Source organism: Monodelphis domestica, chromosome 4, assembly GCF_027887165.1.
Source record: "Monodelphis domestica isolate mMonDom1 chromosome 4, mMonDom1.pri, whole genome shotgun sequence".
In the NCBI taxonomy this organism is placed as follows: domain Eukaryota; kingdom Metazoa; phylum Chordata; class Mammalia; order Didelphimorphia; family Didelphidae; genus Monodelphis; species Monodelphis domestica.
In genome coordinates, this window is record NC_077230.1 from 178,521,632 (window position 1) to 178,542,932 (window position 21,301).

The window sequence follows — 21,301 nt, forward strand, 5'->3', positions numbered from 1 at the left end:
TTCTTATGATAATTCTTGAATTTGGGTGTCTTATTCATATTGTTATCAAAACCAAACTAAAAAAAACTTGTTTCACATTTTTAGTTTTTACATCTAAGGCATATTTTTTTCCCCAAGTGATGCTTTTCCCCTGGATTATTGAAATATGGTGGGGTTCATAGAGGTGGTTCTCCAAAAGACTACAAAGATTTAAATTTCTTAGATCACAGGGTATTGAAGCAATTAGGATTCTTCCTTGATTCCCAATTTCTTACCTTCCTTGATGAAAAAATAAAGGATTTGTCATGTTATCCTGGGAGGTACTTTGAAAAAAAATTCTAGCATGACAAAATGTGTACTTTCTGTTAATTGTTGCTGGGAACTTCTATATTTCAAAGTTGTATATTTCATGAAAAATATGTTGAGGTGATGGTTGTAATTTCTATTTTTAAATGGTCAAAATGAAACATAATATGGAAAATGAGACAATTATCCAGATAAAGAAATTGAAATGCCCAACAGAATGGTTTGGAATATTCTGTTTTTTAAAAATAACAATCTGAAATATATATAGGTGTATATATATATATTTATATACACACATATAGAGAGTATATATATATATATACATATATGCACACACACACACACACATATATATATATATACTCAGTCCCAATAGGTGCTGAAACACAACTGTGAAAATGTAGCTGTATTTTCAATTTATTGCTTATGTTTTCAGAAATGAATTATTTGAGAAGATGAGTAGATATCCACCCTAGTAATCTTTAAAAAAGACTATCCGGTTAAGAAAGGTTTACAATAGCAACAATGTGCTCACATCTGAGTAGTTAACTACATCATTTGTAGAAAGATGTGTGCTCTTATTTCTTGGAGAACAAAAGCATGCCAGCAAAATGACTTGAGTGCAGACATCTGCATGTTCTTGGCTTCTTCTTTATATTGATTCCAGACTGTTCACTACGTGAAAAAAAAAGTAGCGTTTTTATAACAGGGTGGAAACAAGTCTTGTTCTTAAAGTATTGCAATCCATTTTTGACATCTGGGAAAGTTGAAAACTAGAAATACATTTTTTCCTCTTCATGAACATTTTATTTATTGATTTTAAAGCACAAACTCATGATTTAATGTGTAACTTACAAAAAAGACATCTGCTTTTACCTATCAGTCAGAGAAATTGGGTCTTATTGACAAGTACATAGGCAGTTGAATCTATTTAAGGTGCTTTAAAATGTGTTACATTAAGTGTTCTGCCTAGAAATCAAAGATTTCTCATATATGGCTTGAATTATGATGATGATGTTCATGTATTCTACTGTTCATGCAAAAAAGATGATAACTGATTTATTGTTGGTAGGATCTACACTTGAATTGTTTTTCCAGGAGTGGCAATGGGTTTGTATTGAAGCCAATTTCATACTATTTCACCTGCTTCTTCTTGTAATGAAGGACACCTATTGGTGGAATGAATAGATAGGGAATTCTTTATGGAATCTGACTCTAGAAAGAATAATACCTCCTCCAACTCACCTTTACCAAACTCAGACTTGTGACTAATTGAAGTAGTAGCTTGCTTTGTTCAATTTACATAGTTGATTGATTTGTTATTGTTAATATAGTTGTAATTCACTTTTGTATAATAAATATGTCCTTGTAGAACTGGTTAGGAATCTTTTTTTGGTAAATTTAAAATTATTTTAAATGTACTTATTAGAGTATACCACTTAAAGGAATTTTACCTGAATTATTCCATAATGGAAATAATTGCCATGTAATTTAGTATATTTTAACAAAAAATTCTTGGATACTGAATCTTGAAAGCAAAGCATACATATGTGTGCATATATATATATATATGTATTATTATCTTGATATTTTTGAGTTTCTTCCATTTCAAAATTGAGAATAAAAGTATCTGGCCTAGACATGATGTCTTATGTATCCATATGTGCTACAATATGTAGACACAGCAGGGCTAGTTAAAACTGGAACCACATACAGTCAATGAATTTTAACTGAAGCTCTTGAATAACCTCTTGCTTGGTAGTTTGGGAACAATCTTTATGAAACTCTGATCTAGCTGGGTTCAGTTGTTCTCCAATGTAGATGGAGGGACTGATGAAGAGTCATTGTTGGTAAATGCATGCTATCTGCTTGACAGATTGCAATGAAATCGCAGGGCTCCTTCTAAAATAGAAATTGGAATTTGTAAAAATGTGGCATACTTCTGACTTTATAACAATAACAGGATGTGGTTGTCAATTTTGTGAATCCATGGATCATGCTGGCTTGCTGTTTGTTTTAGGATCATCAATCCAAGGGAAAGAGAGCCATGAAGTTTTAACATTTACCTAAATTTTGACTCTGATACCAACACAGATATGTCCTCTTATTACAATAATGGAATAGGGATAGGGACTGAAACAGTGATTTCACTGATATAAAGAACTCCCAAATGAGGAAGCTCTTATCTACCAATGCAAATCTGAACTTCTTCACTCTAACTACTGACCTCCCTGAAATCCTTTAAATTCCAACTAAAATCCCACCTTCCTTCCCTAACCTCTCTTAATTCTAGTGCTTCTCCTCTTTTAATTATATCCTAATTACTTTATATGTAGCTTCCTTTATTAGTATTTGCATGTTGTATTCTTCATTAGATTGCAAGCACCTTGGGAGTAGATACTGTCTTTTGCCTCTCTCTCTCTCTCTCTCTCTGTCTCTGTCTGTCTGTCTGTCTGTCTCTCTTTGTATTTCCAGGGCTTAGTAGAACATAGAATGTACTCTATAAATATTGATTGATTGATAGATAAACAATTGTTCAGAGCCCTGAGAGAGAAAGGGACTTAGCCTGGCATACATAGTCATTAAGTGGCTTTGTGTCAGAGGTAGGACTTGAATTTTGGTCTTCCAAGTCTAGCTCTCCATGCACAATATACCAAATGATCTTAAACTGGGTCTGTAATCAGAGATTAAAAAAATTTTTTTGGATAACTATATTGTTGAGTCATTTTTCAGTTATGTCCAATTCTTCATGACCCCATCTGAGGATTTTCTTGGCCAAGACACAGGGTGATTTGCCATTTCCTTCTTCAGCTCATTTTACAGATGAAGAAATTGAGTCCAACAGGGTAAATAACTTTGCCAAGGGTCATATAGCTATTAAATGTCTGAAGCCAGATTTGAACTAAAATAGATGAGTTTCTGATTTTAGGCACCAAACTCCATCCACTGTCACCTAGTTGCTCTTTTGATAGCTATATTTCAATATAATTGGCTTCTTTAGTAATCCTTTTTATTTTGTTTTATGTACTTAACATTCTGAGAAGGTATCTGTAGGCTTTTCTAGACTGCCATAGAGCTCCATGATACAAAGAGGGAAAAAAAAAGCTCAAGACCCCTATATTATTCCATGCTGCATTTCATTGCTACACCATTTATAAAACCTAAATATCCATGATTACAATTTCAAGAATTGCAGAATTACTTCTTGGAAAGGACAATTCATTGAGTGTCACAGGATAGAAGGTATATATCTAAACAATTATATTTTTGCCTTCATGAGTTTAGGGGTAAGGAGGCAGCCTAGAAAGAACATTTATTGGATTGGAGGTCAGGGAACCAGGATTCTGGGTTAAATTCTGCCACCAATTAACTGTTTGACCAAGGTTAAGTCATAGTCTCCTTCTGTCAGTTAGTTAGGTCCTTGATCTGAGAGATAGTTACCTAATTCCCAAGTTTAATTTAGATTCCATTGACCCTATGTGTTTGAAACACTGGAATTTATCTTTACTCAAAAAAGTTATTACTTGTTATTTTAGAAACTCAAATTAAATTCCACAGATTGTTGCTCATAAATGACAGCCATTTGAGTGTGAGAATTTATGACTTGAACAGTTGCCCAATGGCTTTGTTACTTTTGTTTTTTAGCTATTTGTTACTTTGTTTCCTGTAAATGAAATCAGTTAAGCAAACCCTTTTCAAGCTAGGGAAAAGCTATAGTATTTCTGATCAGTCACTAAGTAAGAGGTTTTTCTACCATATAACCTTTCCCTCCTAATTTCTTTACACCCTCCCCTACCATATTTGCCTTCATCTGTACTACTTTGAGTACTAGTTATCCAGATGTTTGATGATCAAGGAGCTCATTTAGAAAGCTTTATTATGGTAGAAATGGAAAGGATTTTTTGACCAATGTCCTCCCTTCTCAAGGTCTTCTGACACCCTAGATCATTACCCTTTCTTGGTTATCTTTAATCAATGATAGGTTCACACCAGGTTGTTGGGAGGATTACCCAAACCATATATGGTAATTCAATGTTAATACATTCTTTCCTTCCTTATTCAACTAAGGAGAAAATATCTACCTTTTAACTTCTCACTAAGTCTCTGATCCCTCCAGAAGTTATTCTAGAGCTATATAGGAAGAAAGTAATATCAATTCAGTCTGATCCCTTACTAGTTTCAGAAGAGCTCCTTCTGGATTTACCTATTGCCTTTACTCTTCTGATGCTTTTCTGGGATCTCCAAGAAGGCACCACCATGGCCACTTTCTTTTGAAGACTTTGTTCTTCTCTGTGCCTGTGGTTAATTGATTATTTATTCTTTTAAACACACACACACACACACACACACACACACACACCTCTTACCTAGTACAGGTTCTAAGGCAGAAGGTATTGGTTCCAAGGCAGAAGAGTGGTAAGAACAAGGCAGTGGGGGTTAAGTGACTAAGTGACTTGCCTAGGGTCAGATAGCTAATTTCTTTAATGGATTTCTGAGGCCACATTTGAATTCAGGACCTTCCACCTCCTGGTCTGACCTTCTATCCACTGAACCAACTAGCTTCCCTGATTACTTACTCTAGATTAAAAGTGGGGAAGTTTGGGAAGGGATAGTTGAATTTTATTAAAAAATTGTAATTTTCATGAAATAACTTTTTATTTACTAATACTTTGAATTGGAGATTAATCCATAAATGTACATGATTAGCTCATTAAATGATGGCATGATGAAGATTAAAGGTGTGGATAGATATCTACTTGCCATAGCCTAGCATTAGTGGTTAGAGGAGAATTAAGAAAAAAAACAACCCCCTCCATCCCCCCTTCCCCATCACTATGAGTTTCTATCAGGTTTAGGAAAAGCAGGTACCAAAGGCTGTTTTATTGAAAAGTGCTCTCTAAAAGAAAGAGGGTATGTTCCATTTATCTAAAGTTTAAGCAACATTTATTTTTTTTAAATTAGGCAAAATAACAGGCTGTCTTTTGATGCATCCATGGAAGGTTTATTAACTAGTTTGTGATAAGATGGCTAATTGAATGAATGGCACGTTATCCATCAGAATAATGTTATCATCAACAGTAGATTGGGCAATAATCAATTGGATCAAATGATCAAATATGTTATCTATGATGTTTCAAATGAGAGCCTATTTTAGAAACAAATTTAGGGTTAATGAATAGTGAAATGATTCCTGGAATTGCTTTAAAATCTTATCTCTGAGGAGGTCAGAATATCCCAAAGTACAGTTACCTCTTCCTAGGCGAGTCATAGAGGGTGGGCTGAAATCTCTTCTAGACTTCTAGATGATAGACTCTCAGGAGAATAATATTGAAGCTGTTAAGAGTTTATTTGTAGTTGTTATTCAGTTGTTTCTGTCATGTCTGACTCTTTGTAACCCTTTTTGTGCTTTTCTTGGCAAAGATGCTGGAGCAGTTTGCCATTTCTTTCTCTAGCTCATTTTATAGGTAAGGAAACAGAGATAAAGTTAAGTGACTTGCCCAGTGTCTCAGCTGGTAAATGTCTGAATCTGGATTTGAACTCAGGTCTTCCTGATCCCAGGCTGGGTACTCTATCCACTGTATCACCCAGCTGCCCATGTTTGCCCCATTGGCCTTAGTTTTATCAAATGTAAAATGAGATTGTTGAACTTGAAAGCCTCTAAATTGAGTCCTAGCTCTAAACTGATGATTCTGTGACCCTAGGGAATGTTTTATATATTCTGTAGGACCTGATACACTCTCAACTTCATGTGATATGTAAAAAAGATACTATTAGAAAATCCATTGGCAGGTAAGTGGCACAGTGGTTAGAGTGCTGGATCTGCAGTCAGGGAAACTTATCTTCTTGATTTCAAATCAGGCCTCAGACATTTACTAGCTGCGCAACTCTGGACAAGTCACTTAACCCTGGTTGCCTCAGTTCCTCATCTATAAAATGAGCTGAAGAAGGAAATGGCTCTAAAAAATGGAAACCCCCAAATAGAGTCATGATGAGTTGGGCATGACTGAAAAGTAGCTCAACAACAATATCTCCCCCCAATTAAGCAAAACCAACAAAATTTCCACTGATGCTATAAATCTCAAAAATATGATACTTCAAAAAATTTCATTGTTTTCTTTTCATCTTTTTTGTCTTCTTTCCAGTTATATTCTTGATGCCTTTATATATTTAAATAGCAACACTAGAAACAGCAACTGACATTTCTAAAGCCCCTTATATATGTTACTTAATGTCTCTTCTCCATCACAATCATATATGCTATTTAGTACAAATGTTAGTCTCATATTACAAACTAGCAAACAAACTCTGAGAGATGCAATTTGCCAGAGGACATGCAATAAGTAGCAGGGGTGGGTACCTCAGAGCAGTTCCTCTATCCATTACTTTCCACTGCTGTTCCAAGGGTATTCTTGTCTGGGATTCTTTTGAACTTCCTCTTTAACCCCTTCCTCTAATGACTCCATAAATGTTTTCTTCATAAAGTGCAAAGCACTTTAAACTGTAAAATTCTGTAGAAATATAAGCTACCAATAATAATAATGTTTATAGACCCTGTTATTAATAATTCTAGCAATCTATAAGATTTTAGAACTCAAAAGACCTTAGAGATTATCTGTTTTACTTCTCTCGTCTTGCAGATGAGGAAGCTGAGGCCCCTAGAAACTCAATGACTCAGCTAAGATAATACAGCTTATTTTGTTGGGGAGGGGGGAAAACAACTTAACAAACAAACAAACAAACAAACAACAGTTCCTTTCTGTCCAACCCAATAATCTTTCTCTCAAAGGAATCTTTTGCAATAATATTTTCAGAGATTAAATTGTTTTTCTTAATTAGAAGATTTTGAGGCAAAATCATTAGTAATTTTAATTACACCCTGAGCATCATATTCTTGATGTTGTCTTCCTCATTAGAATCTAATAAACTCCTTAAGGGCAGAGACTTGCATTTGTATTCTAGAGTTTAGAGCCATGCTTGGCACATAGTAATTGCTTTTAAAAAATGCTTCTGGACCTGTTAAAACTCTGGCCAATTTGATGGTTAAAGGTCTTAATTCTGGGGCCATTGTTTTGCTTTTGGTTGCTACTTGGTGGTTTGCTTTTTGATGGCCTTTGTTTACTTCCTTACCAAATGCTCTTTGCTTGTCCTTTTACTTTAGTCTCATGTCTGTACTGTTTTTGTATGAGCCTTTCTATTTCAAGTCATTTCTCATCAGAGATGTGAGTCCCATGACTTCTAAATAGGATGCATGGGATTCTTTGGAGATCATGCGTTAGATTGTAGATAATTTTATGTTTAGGGAGTGAGATGGGGAGAGAAAGAATGAAAGGCTTGGGGAAAAGGAAGAATAGGAGGAGTAAGGAAACATAAAGAGTATAATTGTCTTCACAAAGGGGTCACAGAGGGAGTCATCAACAGACTTAAGAAAAAAAAGCCCAGACTCCTGACTCATAGAGCTTTCTTCAGACCAGTCTAACCACTAGCTAGGCTTTACTATCTGTTACTATCTGAAACATGAATTCATGAAAACCACTGGTTTCCTTTTCTAATTTTGACATTTTGCTCTGTTGGGAATAAATATTCTAGAACTCTTGGTCTGTTTTTTTTTTTTTTTTTGTGGTAGGCAATGAATAGGTTTTGTTACTTGATAAAGTGATAAATCAAGTATTGGAGATGGGGACAGTGGGTAACTATTCTTTAAAACTGTGGGAGAGGAGAGAGGAGGCAAGAACACTATACATTACTTGATAGCATAGTAAATATTTTAGTTTCCTTTTTCAGGAAGGTACTTGAAACAAATATAGTTAAGTGTCCATTTATGAATATTGTGGCATGCAAATTGCTAACAGCAAAATTCTGTGTGTTACAATAGTACATTGTTTTTTAGGAAATCACATTTCATATTTTTTGTACTATCTAGGTGATTAAAGTATAAAGATTCCAGTGCACAATCCATTTAAACTAATTAGGCTGATAGGATAAAATCCTACTAATGACAGATTCTGAGACTACAGGTACTTCCTATATAAGCCACCATCTGCTATTGATTAATCACACTGAAGAAGACCAGACTGGCTCCCATCTCTCATTGGTTTAATGAAAAATATGATATTCAATAGAGGTTTCCTTCTTATGTGTTTTAAAGAAAACTGTAGACATTTGCAAATGATTTCACTTGAATGCTATTAGAGAGCAACCAAAATATAAGCATTAGCAGATTCATATTATAGATGCTCTTTGAATAATGATGGAATTGGTTTTGTGTCTCTCAGTGTTCACTCACTGTATAAAATGGCTTTCTGTGTAACATATTCAGGAAAATAATTTTAAAATTCAACAGAAATTTCATTAAGCCTTTGCTAATTGTTATTCCAGTGCTTAGCACAGTGCCTGGCACAAATTGAGTGCTTAATAAATGTTCATTAATTGATTTTTTGAAATTTTCCCTTTGTCTTCATTCTCTTTTATACTTTATACCAACAATAGTTGCTGGAAGATGGATAAAAGGGGATGGAGGGAACCATGCATAATTTTTTGCTCAATTTATTAAAGTCCACATATCAGTATTGATAGAATTTCAGGATTAGCACTTTCAACAAGTCAGTGTCTGCTCAGGAGTCTATTAGTATATTTGACAGTATTTTGGGCTGAATTTAAGTGTTCTAAGGATCTTAATGACTGAGGTATGTTGTCTGTTTTGGCAATGGAAGAATATGTATGAAGGGAAGTTGGAGGGGAGAGTAAGTAATTCAGAGAACATAAAGAACAGGAGAAAGTAAATATATGTGTTGGGTGTTGGCTCAGCACCTTCCCTTTCTCCACCTCCAGTTAACCAATGGACTATACAGTCTTACTGGATATAATTTATCCTTTCAGTCAATTGAAACAGTTTCTTTTTAGATCTTATCAAGAGTGTCATACCTCATAAAGAGACTCCAAGGTATAAATCATCCTGTTTACATATTAAAATTTTCACTTCACAGTCCGGTTGATTTGATTAATTAGGGTGGGAAATGAATCTCTTCCTTGCATTAGGACTGAATAGGAATACAGAGATTTGAATTGGTGATGATGTCAATTTGCACTAAATGTACTATTCTTCAACTTATTATAGTAAATTAATACTAGATTAGGTTTATCAGTTTATCAATTTTTATAATTCCAGGAAAACCCCAATCCAGATTTTACATCTCCAGTGAGTTATAGCTTGTGTTAAACTGTGTTGTAGAAGAATGCTTGTTGAGATAGTAGGTCTTGTTTGTATTCTTGATCCTGGGGCTGGAGAATTTATTTGATTTAGTTGTAGAGTAAATATTTATGGTTTTAGTTAAATGCTATGGTCTGAACCCTTTTGAGGAAAAGGAATGAATCCAACAAAGAACAGGAGCCTAGAGACTTTTCTCTCCAATAGAGTAATTTGTATCATGGTGAGGGTTTCTTTTGTTGTTTGTTTTGAATGTTTGGCCATGCTGTGTTTTTGTTTGGTGACAAATGGGGATGATGCCTAGAACCAGTCACCTTGTGCTTTGTGATCCTAAAGTAAAAACTTCTTTGGAATAGAACTCTGTCTTTCAAGTGATTTTCCAGACCAGGGGGCTGATTCTTAATGGGGTCTTTCTTTAGCTTCTCCTATTTGTAGTAATCTTCCTAGAGAAGCCATTGCATCCTTACCTCTCTTGTTTTCTATGCCCTTCACCTACTAGGGCAGGAATTGGAATTTTCAATGTTCTCCAACACTTCCAGGCCTCCCCCACCTTTACTGCCACTACTTAGGGACCTCTCTTCTTTTGAGATTCACTTTTTCAAAATCACTTAGTACAAATCATTTTTGCTATGATGTACTAATTTCCAGATCACTCTCCCTCCTTTCTCAAGGAGTTCTATTGGATAGTTTGGTTACAGATACCAACCCCTGTTCTTCTATTAAGAGATCTCAATAGAGATGTTGTTATGCCTCCTTAAATTCCCTGGCCTCCCAAGTCATCAATCTCCTTAGGTCCCAAGACCTATAGATTTATTCTACTGTAGTCAGCTATAGAAGTTTTGTTTTAGATTTTATCATCACCTATAACAGTGCTATATCTATGAATTTGAATTCTGGAATTGCCCACCATATTAATAATTTCCTGTTTTTCCATCTTTCTTTTTTCATAATTTATAAACCTAGTCTTCTTCCTCATCTTCACTATTAGTACTTCTATCCTTCCTAGCCTTTCACCTCTACTCTTACCTCACTTTCCTCCCTGTATAGCTGTGTTATCTATTAGCCAATGCATCCACATATTTTTCTCCACCCTTGACTCCCTTGTTCCCTTGCCCTACTACCATTCAGGCCTGGCTAATAACCAGCTGTAAATCATGTTCAACATCTGTCTTCTCCACTCCTGATCTGCTGAATGAGGTTGAGGGAAGTCACATCTCTCTGTTGATAGAGTTTAATACAAAATCATATTATAGAATTTCAACTAGATTTTCAGTGTTTCAATGTAAACTTTTTGTTTTTACTTAGTTGACTCTATCCTATTGATCTCAGCAATTGTTTGAAATTTTTTCTTCCTTACTCAAGTTACCACCACCTATTATGCACCTTATCAACAGATATTCTTATCTTTTACTTTATTGAGAAGACATCTGTTGTGAGTTCCCTCTTTTCCTTACTATATATCTAAAAAATCTCTGTATCTTCAGCTGTGTTGTCCTTTACTCCTATTTCTGAGGATGATGTGACTTTTCTCTTTGATAAAGCCTCTTTGTAAAACTTCCAACTCCTATAGCAGCTTGCTCCATTACTCATTCTGCCCCATATTGTAAAATGTTCACAGCTTAAGTGATAATCCTGTATCTCTTTCCTTTCATTTCTAAGCTTGGAGAGAATCATCTGGATTTGACGCTTCTATTTCCTCACTGGTCATTTATTTTTTAATCCTTTGTCATCTGGCTTCCAATTGCAGAGCTTAACTGAGGATTCTTCTGTGTTGCCCTGAACTTTTATTTCTAAATCTGTTAGCTTTGCTCATTGTTTTTAGCTTTCTTGACTTTTATTTAGCTTTTGCTACTGATGACCTAGAAATTCTCTCAACCAGACTTGGCTACTCTTAGAAAATGCAATGATCTGGGACAATCCTGAAATACTTATGATGGGGAATGCTATCTACCTCCAGAGAAAAAACTATCGGAGTCAGATGGATGTGACTCAAAGCATACTATCTTTTACATCAGTTTTATTTATAGTTTATAATTTAATTTTGAGGTTTTGGTTATGAGTGTGCTCTTACAACAATGGCCAATATGGAAATGTTTTGCATCATAATAAAAATAAAAAAAATTAAATTATCTAAATCCTTAGTTCCTTTTATGCCCATTTGTTTATATTCTCCTGTTATCTGTCTGATTGTTCCATTTCATTTTCTCTTGCTGAATTATCATTCATCTTCAGCCCCTTTAGCTTGAGTGTTCATAAAGACTTTTAAAAAAACTCTCTTCTCTTTCTATCTACTCTCTCTTAGGCATCCCATTAACTTCCATGAATTTCAAGTGTCACTCTTACAATGATGACTAAAAAATTTACATACATAGAATTTATTTCTCCTGAACCCATTGCAGTCAACTGCCTGCAGAGTATTTTCTCTTTGATGCCCTGAGGCATGCAGAACTCAACATATCCCTTATTTCTCTTGAGAGTTGCATTTTCTTTCCAGAAGGTCAGTTTTATAACCGTACAGATATCCTTTCCTCTTCCCTCTCCCTTCCCCACTCTGTATCCAATTAGTTTCCAAATTTTATTTATTATGCCTTTATAATGTCCCTCATATCTATCCCTCTTCTATGCTTATGCAACTATAACCCTGATTAGTATAGTACCTTATTACTTTTCACCAGACTACTAAATTTCTGTCTTCCCTTTGCAAATGCTATCTCCTCTATGCCATTTCTTCTTTTTTTTTAAACCCTTACCTTCCATCTTAGAATAAATTCTAGGTATTTGTTCTGAGGCAGAAGAGTGCTAAGGGCTAGGCAATGGGGGGGGGGGTCAAGTAACTTGCCTAGGGACACACACAGCTGGGAAGTGTCTGAGTCCAGATTTGAACCCAGGACCTCCTGTCTCCGGGTCTGGCTTTCAATGCACTGGGCCACCCAGATGCCCCTCTCTGTGACATTTCAAAGGCACTGGTCTGATCATGTCACTCCTCTCCATGCTCAAAAAGCTTCAATGACTTGCCATTGCCTATAGGATAAAAGCAATACTCCTTAGCCTGGTGTTATAGATCTTCCTTAATTTAAAGTTTACCCATCTTTCCAGTTTTGTTTTATGCTACTCTGTTTTATGAAATGTTTCAGCCAAATCTTTTGCCTTTTTTTTGGTATTCTCAGTGCTTAGCAAAGTGCCTGGTGGTGGTGAATAAATATTTATTGACTTACTAGTGTACATTAGTGTACATTAAATGTTATTTGAAATCCAAGGATGAAATTATATTATAAACAGGAGAGAAATTAGTAAAAATATGGCCTCAAACACTTAAGAGCTGTAACCTTGCGTGAATTGCTTAAGATTCTTGTTTGCCTCATTTTCTCCATCTGCCAAATGGGGAAAATAATAGTGTCTGTTTCCCATCGTTGTGAGGATCTAATGAGATAATAACTGTAAAGCACAGTACCTAGGCAATAGTAAGTGCTACATAAATGTTAGCTATTATTATTTTAAAGGATGGGTAAGAATTAAGAGGTGGAAAGAAGACAGTTGAACATTATGCATATAAGGAAAAGCTTGAATGAAGGTACAGAAGTGGCATAGGACAAAATGTATTTGTGGGAAGAGTTGGCATGTGAAAGGAGAAGACCTTTCACATGAAGTTGAGATAATTTGAAGTGTGGAATTGGAGATGAGGAGAGCAATGGCAGCTCATAATAGTCATTACCCCTTTTCTTTAAGTGTAGCATGAGGTAAGGCTTTTTGTGGAGAGGGAAGGAGATCAGGAAAATGAAGGACACATAGACATTCTGTGCTGTACTCAGTGAATCTGATTAGTCATTTTCTGCTTTGCTCTTCCCCTGTCCCTGCCCCTTTAATATGTGTGTTTCTTAAGGTGCTGTCCTTGGCCCTCTTTGCTTGCAACATTCTTTATCTTGGCTTTCTTTGATTCCCATGACTTCAATGATCACTTCTAAGGATGTGAGACCATTAATTACAACCAATCAACAAGCAGACTGAAAACAGTTGTTCTAGGAGGTAGGTGAGATAAGTTCATATAGAGCAGTATCAGAAAAAGATGTGAAAAGAAGGGAAGTGCAAGTAGTATCAAATACTAAAAATAGAACAAAGTCTGAGGAAATATCATTGAATTTTTCAGTTAGGAAGATAGGGATGGCAACTTCTCCAACCTAATTCAAAAAGCATTTATTAATTTTTTTGGGTTCCATCCAGATGCCAGTGCACTAATACTTATATACTATACAATTGAGATTTAAAGACAAAAGTGAAACCATCCTGTTCTTCAAGGAGTTTACTTTCTTTTGATGAAAACTCTCTCTCTCTCTCTCTCTCTCTCTCTCTCTCTCTCTCTCTCTCTCTCATATATAGGCATATCCTATTTAATTCCAAGGTGGAAGAAGACAGTAGCAGCTAGGGGGTCAAGAAAGGACTTGTGTAAAGGTGGTATTTCAGCTGAGCTTTAAAGGAAGCCAGGGGTTCTAGGAGAAGACAGAATTGGAAAGTGGAAGAAGCAATGGTTTTGTAAATGGCCAGCCTGGATTTGAAACCCAGCATGGCAGCTAGGTGATGAAGTGGTTAGAGCACTGGGCCTGTTAGTCAGTAAGGTTCTTCTTCCTGTGTTTAAATCTGGCCTCTGATACCACCTGTGTGACCTTGGGTAAGCCACTTAACCCTGTTTGCTTCACTGTCCTCATTTGTAAAATGAACTGGAATAGAAAATGGTAAATCATTCCATTACTTTGCCAAGAAAATTCCCAAATGGTGTCACTAAGAAATAACTGAATAGCTTATTAGCAGTGTGACACTGGACAAATCACTTACATGCTGTCTACCTCAGTTTCATCAGTAAAATAGAGATAATAATAGTACCTAAGCCACAGGTATTGGGAGAAAATGAAAACATGTTTATAAAACACTTTTCAAATACTGAAGTGCCATACAATTATTAACTATTATTAAATATCAAAAGTATCATTTTAACAGTTTGAAATTTTATTTTGTACTACTTTAAAAATATGAAATCACAAACACTTGTATAATTTTTTGTTAATATCATTTGCTTTTACTTTATATCTCCCAGTATTGCCTTACCTTACCTCCTACCCCCAGGAAAATCTTATTTTTGAAGCCAATCTTCCAAATATCACAAAGGGTCCAAAGGACCTTAATCAGGGTGGCACTTCTGAAGTAAGGAGTTTGTTAAGGTTATTCTGATAAAACAGAACATACTGTTGTTTCTTTGATATCAACATATTTTTCTTACTTAATTTCAATCAGCAATGTTATATCAAATAAAACATAAAAATAGGCATATGAGAATTTCTACCTTCAACAAGAAGTAATGAAATGGGGCTGTATTATCTTTCATGAAGTTTCTTAATCGATTTTTCTGGTAGTATCCTAACTAAACCAGCTAAGTGTCAAAGTGGATAAAAAGCTGGGCTTGGAGGCAGGGATACTTGAGTTCAAATGTAACCTCAGGTACTTGCTGACTATGTGACCATAGGCAAGTCACTTAACCTTTCAGTATCAGTTTCCTCATCTGCAAAATGAGGATAATAATATCCCCTATCTCCCAGAATTGTTCTGAAGATAACAATGTGATGCCATTTGTAAAGGGTTTTCTAAATCTTAAAACCGTATGTATACAGTGTTAAGATGTAGAAATCTATCTATCTATCTATCTATCTATCTATCTATCTATCTATCTATCTATCTATCTATCTATCTATCTATTTTGTTATCACTTGGAATTTACCAAGTCATTTTCCCTCTTAAGCCAATATTAGTTTTGGTGGAAGAGATTACTCTTTAACTTAGTAGTTTATTTTTTTTTGTCTGAGTTAATACAAATATTTCTAAACTTCATCGTTTAAATTGTTTTTTATCTTTATTCATTGGAATCTGTGTTTAGGATCAATAAAATATCTATTACTTCTAAATGAACACATTCCTCACTGGGGAGAAATATGGGCACTTGTATAGAACAGAGTCATTAGGAGGGGGAAACAAGCAGTATATGACAAAAAATACTTGTATTTGAGACTGGACAGTTAAAATGATTGTGTAGCACATTTCCCTAGAAGTTTTTCACAGTGCATTGAGGGTACTTTCCTTTCAGATGTAGGTGTAATATTTTATTTATTCCCTTAAAGATATTTGTTTAAACTGTTGGTCTATTAAGCAAAAACAATATTTTATCAAGCTCAAAGTTTATCTGGCATGTCCAAATCAGATATACTTAATAACAATGAAAAAGTAATTAATTATATATATACATTTATGTAACATTTATTACCTTCTTGGGATTTCCTTTTGAATAACTAAAAATTTAAATATCTGGATTAATGTTAACTATATTGTTAATGTTAAAAGATTTACCATTATTTTAATATTAAGTGAGATCACATGTACAGTGTTTTGTAAACCTTATGGCATCATATTAATATTAGCCACTGTTATTAGTATTTTCCTCATCCAAACATAAATTAATATTAGGAAAATGGATTTTCCTGAAAGTACTTGTACAATCCTGTTTCATGGAACTTGAATACTTTGACACCTGTATGGATAAATGATTTCATTATTGTGGGTGTCTCCACAAATTATTACCCTCTGTGTCTTTAATTCTTTTTGATCTTGTACAAACTTTTCCATTAATTCCTGAAAGAGTACATTTTCCCTGATCTACCTTCACTTCCCCGGGCTTTGGAGAGCTTTTTCCTTCTGGTTCTTTTTTTAAACTTGGGTGTGTTGGAGATATTTGTAAGATCTATCAGTCTTGTACAAGGGCTGAACCAAAAAGAAGATGATAATATGTAACTCTTGGGTAATCAGTCTTTTCTCATTGCTGATGATCAGCCTATCACTGTTCCCATTGTACATGTCCTTAATGATATTTTTCATCACTTCATGAAAGCTTGCTATCATTGGTAACATGCTGTGGCCTATTTATGCTTATAATGTATCTTTACATTGTCCTTTGGGTTACTTGTAATTTAGTTACTTCAGAGATCACAGGGTTCTCAGATTGTTCAGTCTTATAGTATCACTGAAAGAATATTATGATTAAACTGGGGTATTGAAAATTGAACAGTTTCTTAAATGTGATCTAGTTCTATGGCTTTCTCTTACTAAATCTTGGGCTCAGTCCATTGTATGTAATCTGGGTAATATATTTTTTTAATTGACTCTATTTTCCAATATGGATAATTGAATGATCCCATATGCTCTCCTTTGAATTTCCCTTAGGAAGATTTATAGGGTAAGGGCTCAATTCAATTAGTGTAATGATTGGGAACATTTGGAGAACTTTACTATCAATAATGATTTTCCTTTATATTCTTCACTGGCCATTTTCCTGATATGAATGCCTTAAGTGTGTATGCCTTCCTTTTTTAAACCTCATTGTATATCAATACTCAGTTATTAAAGTTGTCTCTATGATTGCATAATATTTTTTAATTAATTTTTTTCAGTTAGTATATATTTTTTCTTTCCCCCTCTGTTTCCTATTGGGAAAAAACCCTCATAGAATTACATATATAATCTTATGTGTATATATGTATACATATATATAAAGCTACATTATTATCTATACACACACAAAGATGTATATACATACACACAAAACCCCTTATTGGAAGAAAACTAGTTTTAAATCTTTTCTTGTGCTAGGGAGCCCTTTGGTGTCTAGTGAAGCCCATGGATATCTTCTCTGAATTACATATTTTGAGAAGCAGCTTGATGGGCCAGTGGCTAGAATACTGGACTTGGAGTGGGAAGCCCTGACTTCAAATTCAACCTCAGATTCTTACTAGCTATGTGATCCTGTGCAAGTCACTTAATTCTTGTTTGTCTTATTTTCTTCATCTGTAAAATAGGAATAAAAATAGCACCTAACTCCCAAGGTCCTTGTGAAGATCAAATGAGTTAATAATTGTAAAGCCCTTAGAATCATGCCTGACACATAGTGAACATTATGTAAATGTTAGCTATTATTGTTGTTGTTATTATTAAATGCATATAATAAGGTATCTTGGACCACAAAGGAAACCAAATACCTATATTGAAATGCAGTTATCAGAATTATATATTAAAAAATTCCTGCATTGTAGGTTAAGTATCTCTGTACTAAAGCAGTATCCTCCCCCACCCTGTGGAAGAGGCATGAAGGAAGAGAGAATTTCATGCATGCAAAACAAAGTAAAGGACCTCAGCTGTCAATCAAGTAAGAACATTCCAAATAGAATGTTTACAGGAAAGACAGTTGGAGAGTCAAACCAGGCTGAAGGGGGAAGAAGCTTTGAACTGGACCCCTGTTAGCTTCTGTCCTAGGCTAAATGACCCTTGGGGGGGGGGGTTTCTGGAGTTAGGCTGAGAAGAAATTAACTTTTTTTGGTGGCTTAGAGTGTGAAGAACTGATTGTATATTTGAGATTTGAGTTCGAAGGAAGGAGAAAGATTGTTAAACAGTTGTCCTCCCATCTCCCTGATGGACTTTTATGTCACAGTTGTGACAGGACTGACATTTCCCAAAATCATCCTAACCCTCCTTGTAGATTAGGGATAATCCTATTCTTCTCACCTCATCTTCCATCCTTGTCCTCTCCAATAAACCATCTTACTTGAAAAAGAGAACTAGAATATCTTCTCTAAACCTCACAGTTCAACTTTGAATTACTTAGAAGGGTGGCTGACTAACAGGGGGGAGAGGAAGGGAGGCAGGAGGGTGTGGGTGGAAAACTGGAAGGTGAAGGATGGAGGGTAGGAAATATCATTAACCATCAGTAGTGATCAATAGGTAACCCCAGAGTATCCCCTCTAGTAGCATCTCTCTATCTCTCAGAAGTATCTCTATCTCCATTACAACTAGGTACCATCAGGTTTCCCCTAGTATCTCTCTAGTCACTCCAGAGTATCTTATTTATTACTACCAGAAATATCTCCTAGATTATCTTTCTAATACAACCCCTAGTCAAATGCCTATTTGTTAATAAATACTAGACACTTGGGGATCTTATAAATTTTATCCCTGTCAGAGTAGATGACTGTGAAAATTGCCTGTGAAACTCTATCCATTGCCTTTTTTATATTTTCTTCAAGGATACTCTCAGAACACTAGTATACCAGTCTTCTAGAAGGTACATGAATTGATATTTTCATGTCTTTTTGGTCATTTTTACAAAGTTGTTTCAATAAAATTAACATTTTTATTCTTTTCTATTCTCTTAGGATTGTTCACTTTCTCAGCTCTTGAATATTAATCTCATTTTTTTAGGTATTTGGTTAAGATCTAGGTATTCTTCCCAATTTCTTACATACAGAATTATTATTACTTCTTAACATAATACAATAAAGACTGAATTGGCAGTCTTAAAGTTGTGGTTCTACTAATTTTTAATGCCAATAAACCCGTATGAAGCATTGCCAGAACTATTCTAGTCTCTTATCTTCTTGTTCTAATGCCATGCTCTCTACAAATTTATTTTTTTTGTCTTCCTTTTCCTTTTTTGCATGTCAAGCAATGTTGCTTATCTTCTTCCAGGCTCCTCCTTCATAATAGTTTTCAAACTACCAAAACAGTGATTTTCTTTGCTGCCACATCTCTTTGTGTGGCAAAGAGATCAACTGTTTGTGTTCTAAGAACTGGAAATAGCCTAAATGCCCAGTAGTGGAGACTGGTTGAATACATTTCAACATACCATAAAAATTTAATGCATGCAAGGAAATGTATGAAAAGAAAAAATGAAATGAGATGAGCAGGACCAGAACTATATTTTCTTTGAATTCAATTAGAAATCTGATGATCTAGGTTTTATTTATTTTTTTTCTGCCACTTGCTACCTTTAGGACATTGGAAAAGTCACTTGCCATCTTCCTGTCTTAGTTTTCTCATTTGCAAAATGAAGGAGTTAGAATAGATGACCTAAGGTCTCTTTCAATTATAAATAATTCCAAAGGGAGTTGAACATCAGGTACACCTGGAATGGGCTACAGAGTAAAAGCAGTTGTTTTGCTTATTTGATACTTGTTTTTACTTTGGTTAAACACTTTTGGTTTTATGTCAATTTTTACTCCTTTTGTAAATTTATTAGTTTGTTTTGGGTAATAGCTATTATAAAAGTTGTTTTATTTTTTTAGAAACCAATTGACAGAACCAAACTTTATTCTATTTTAACCAATAACTCTTTTGTATTGGTTAACTGTATCTAATAAGTACAAAAGAGTCATTGCTTTATTTCTTTTTTACTTCTTAATGCTATGCTTATGGAGCACAAGTGCTGGCAGTTTCTACTAAGCTAGAAAGGCTTTGAGGATGAGTTCAGTGACAAATTATTATGTTTACTGTTGAAAGACCAACCTTACTAGTTCCGAATGACACTACCAGAATACTGGCCATTAGATGATGGTTTAGTTTTCTTGGCCACAAAAATACACAAAGTAGTAAAACATGAAATAACTCCCAGTTCTGTGTGGTTCTTACTTACTTATGCTGTGACTGTGTAGGGTAGAATGAGGAGGTGGGGAAAGGGGCAAAGAGTGCACAATTCTTAGATCATCTACAAAACTAATTGTTGAAACTTTTAACACGGAATCTTTCATTCAACCATCAAAAAAGTGACTTGAGAGATTTTCTGATCTTAAGAATTTATAGTCAGAACAGAACCATATCTAATGAATGCACCACTAAGTCTGACTGTATTAAAAACTTGAATAAAATATTTTCGGCATAAACCTTAATAGAACAAGACTGTAAGATTGTCTTAAAAAGTATTGAATGATGTTGGTTGGAGAATCTTAATCAGAAAGTGAAATTGCCTTCCTTTGGTCATGTAGATTTAATTGGGACTAATTAAAAAGAATGCTAATTTCCCATTTGCTCACCTATATTTAAATGATAAATGGTAGTTGATTAGTTCATTGGATTTGGAAATGAGCTCTGCAATATAGATAAATCTCAGTGTAACTGAATTTGCAATAAGAAGTTATTCTCCAGAGAGTGTGTGTGTATGTGTGTGTGTGCATGCCCATTTTAATCCTATGAACAGACTGCTTTATTTTTCTCTGAGGTGTGTAATATATTCAAGTTGAATAATCAGTAACATATACTTCAAAGATTTGTAATCAGCCATATGCACTTGAAAGGTTTTCATGGAGAAAAGTTTCTGTTTCTCATTTATACAACCGATGTCTTGAACTATTTTTGATTAATTTAGCTGCAGCAATCAAGGAGGTAGAATTTTCCAACCCTGTTAGAACTTTTGTTTTCCCAGGATTTTAAGTATTTCTACCTAGGCTGGGGTGGGAATCATATGTACCTTGTAGTCTACATAAATATTAGAACTTTCTTTGGATTATTTTTCTTTCACATTTCTAAATGTTATCATGAAATTAAAAAGAGAACCCCCAGATATTTTTAAATAGTCATTAATAAAATTATGTTTTGGGTCACTTCATTGATTTAATAGATTATAAATTCCCTCATGATGTGACAACATGCATAACATAAAGACTCAAGAAATGTTAATGATTAACCTTGATTTTGGACTAGAAGATAGGAATAATAGTCAAGAAAAATTTACAATCCTGGATAAATGTAATATTTAATTTTTAGGAGATATGAAAGGAAATTTGTAGGTCTTCATCTCCAAATTAAAGGATTGGGAGTTTTGGATAAACCATAGGTAGGCAAATACTGTATTTTGCTAAAAACTCCAATTTTCCAATGGTACCATTATATTCAGACATAGTTTTATTTCTAACTTTAATATAATTCATATCTTTCATAATTGCTACAGTAGTG

The 21,301-nt window shown here is 34.6% G+C and overlaps 1 protein-coding gene across 2 annotated transcripts in view; it reads left to right on the top strand.

Moving 5' to 3' along the window:
• Positions 1–21,301, top strand: part of CERS6 (ceramide synthase 6) — a 323,332-nt gene that overhangs the window by 1,716 nt on the left and 300,315 nt on the right. The window lies entirely within an intron of this gene.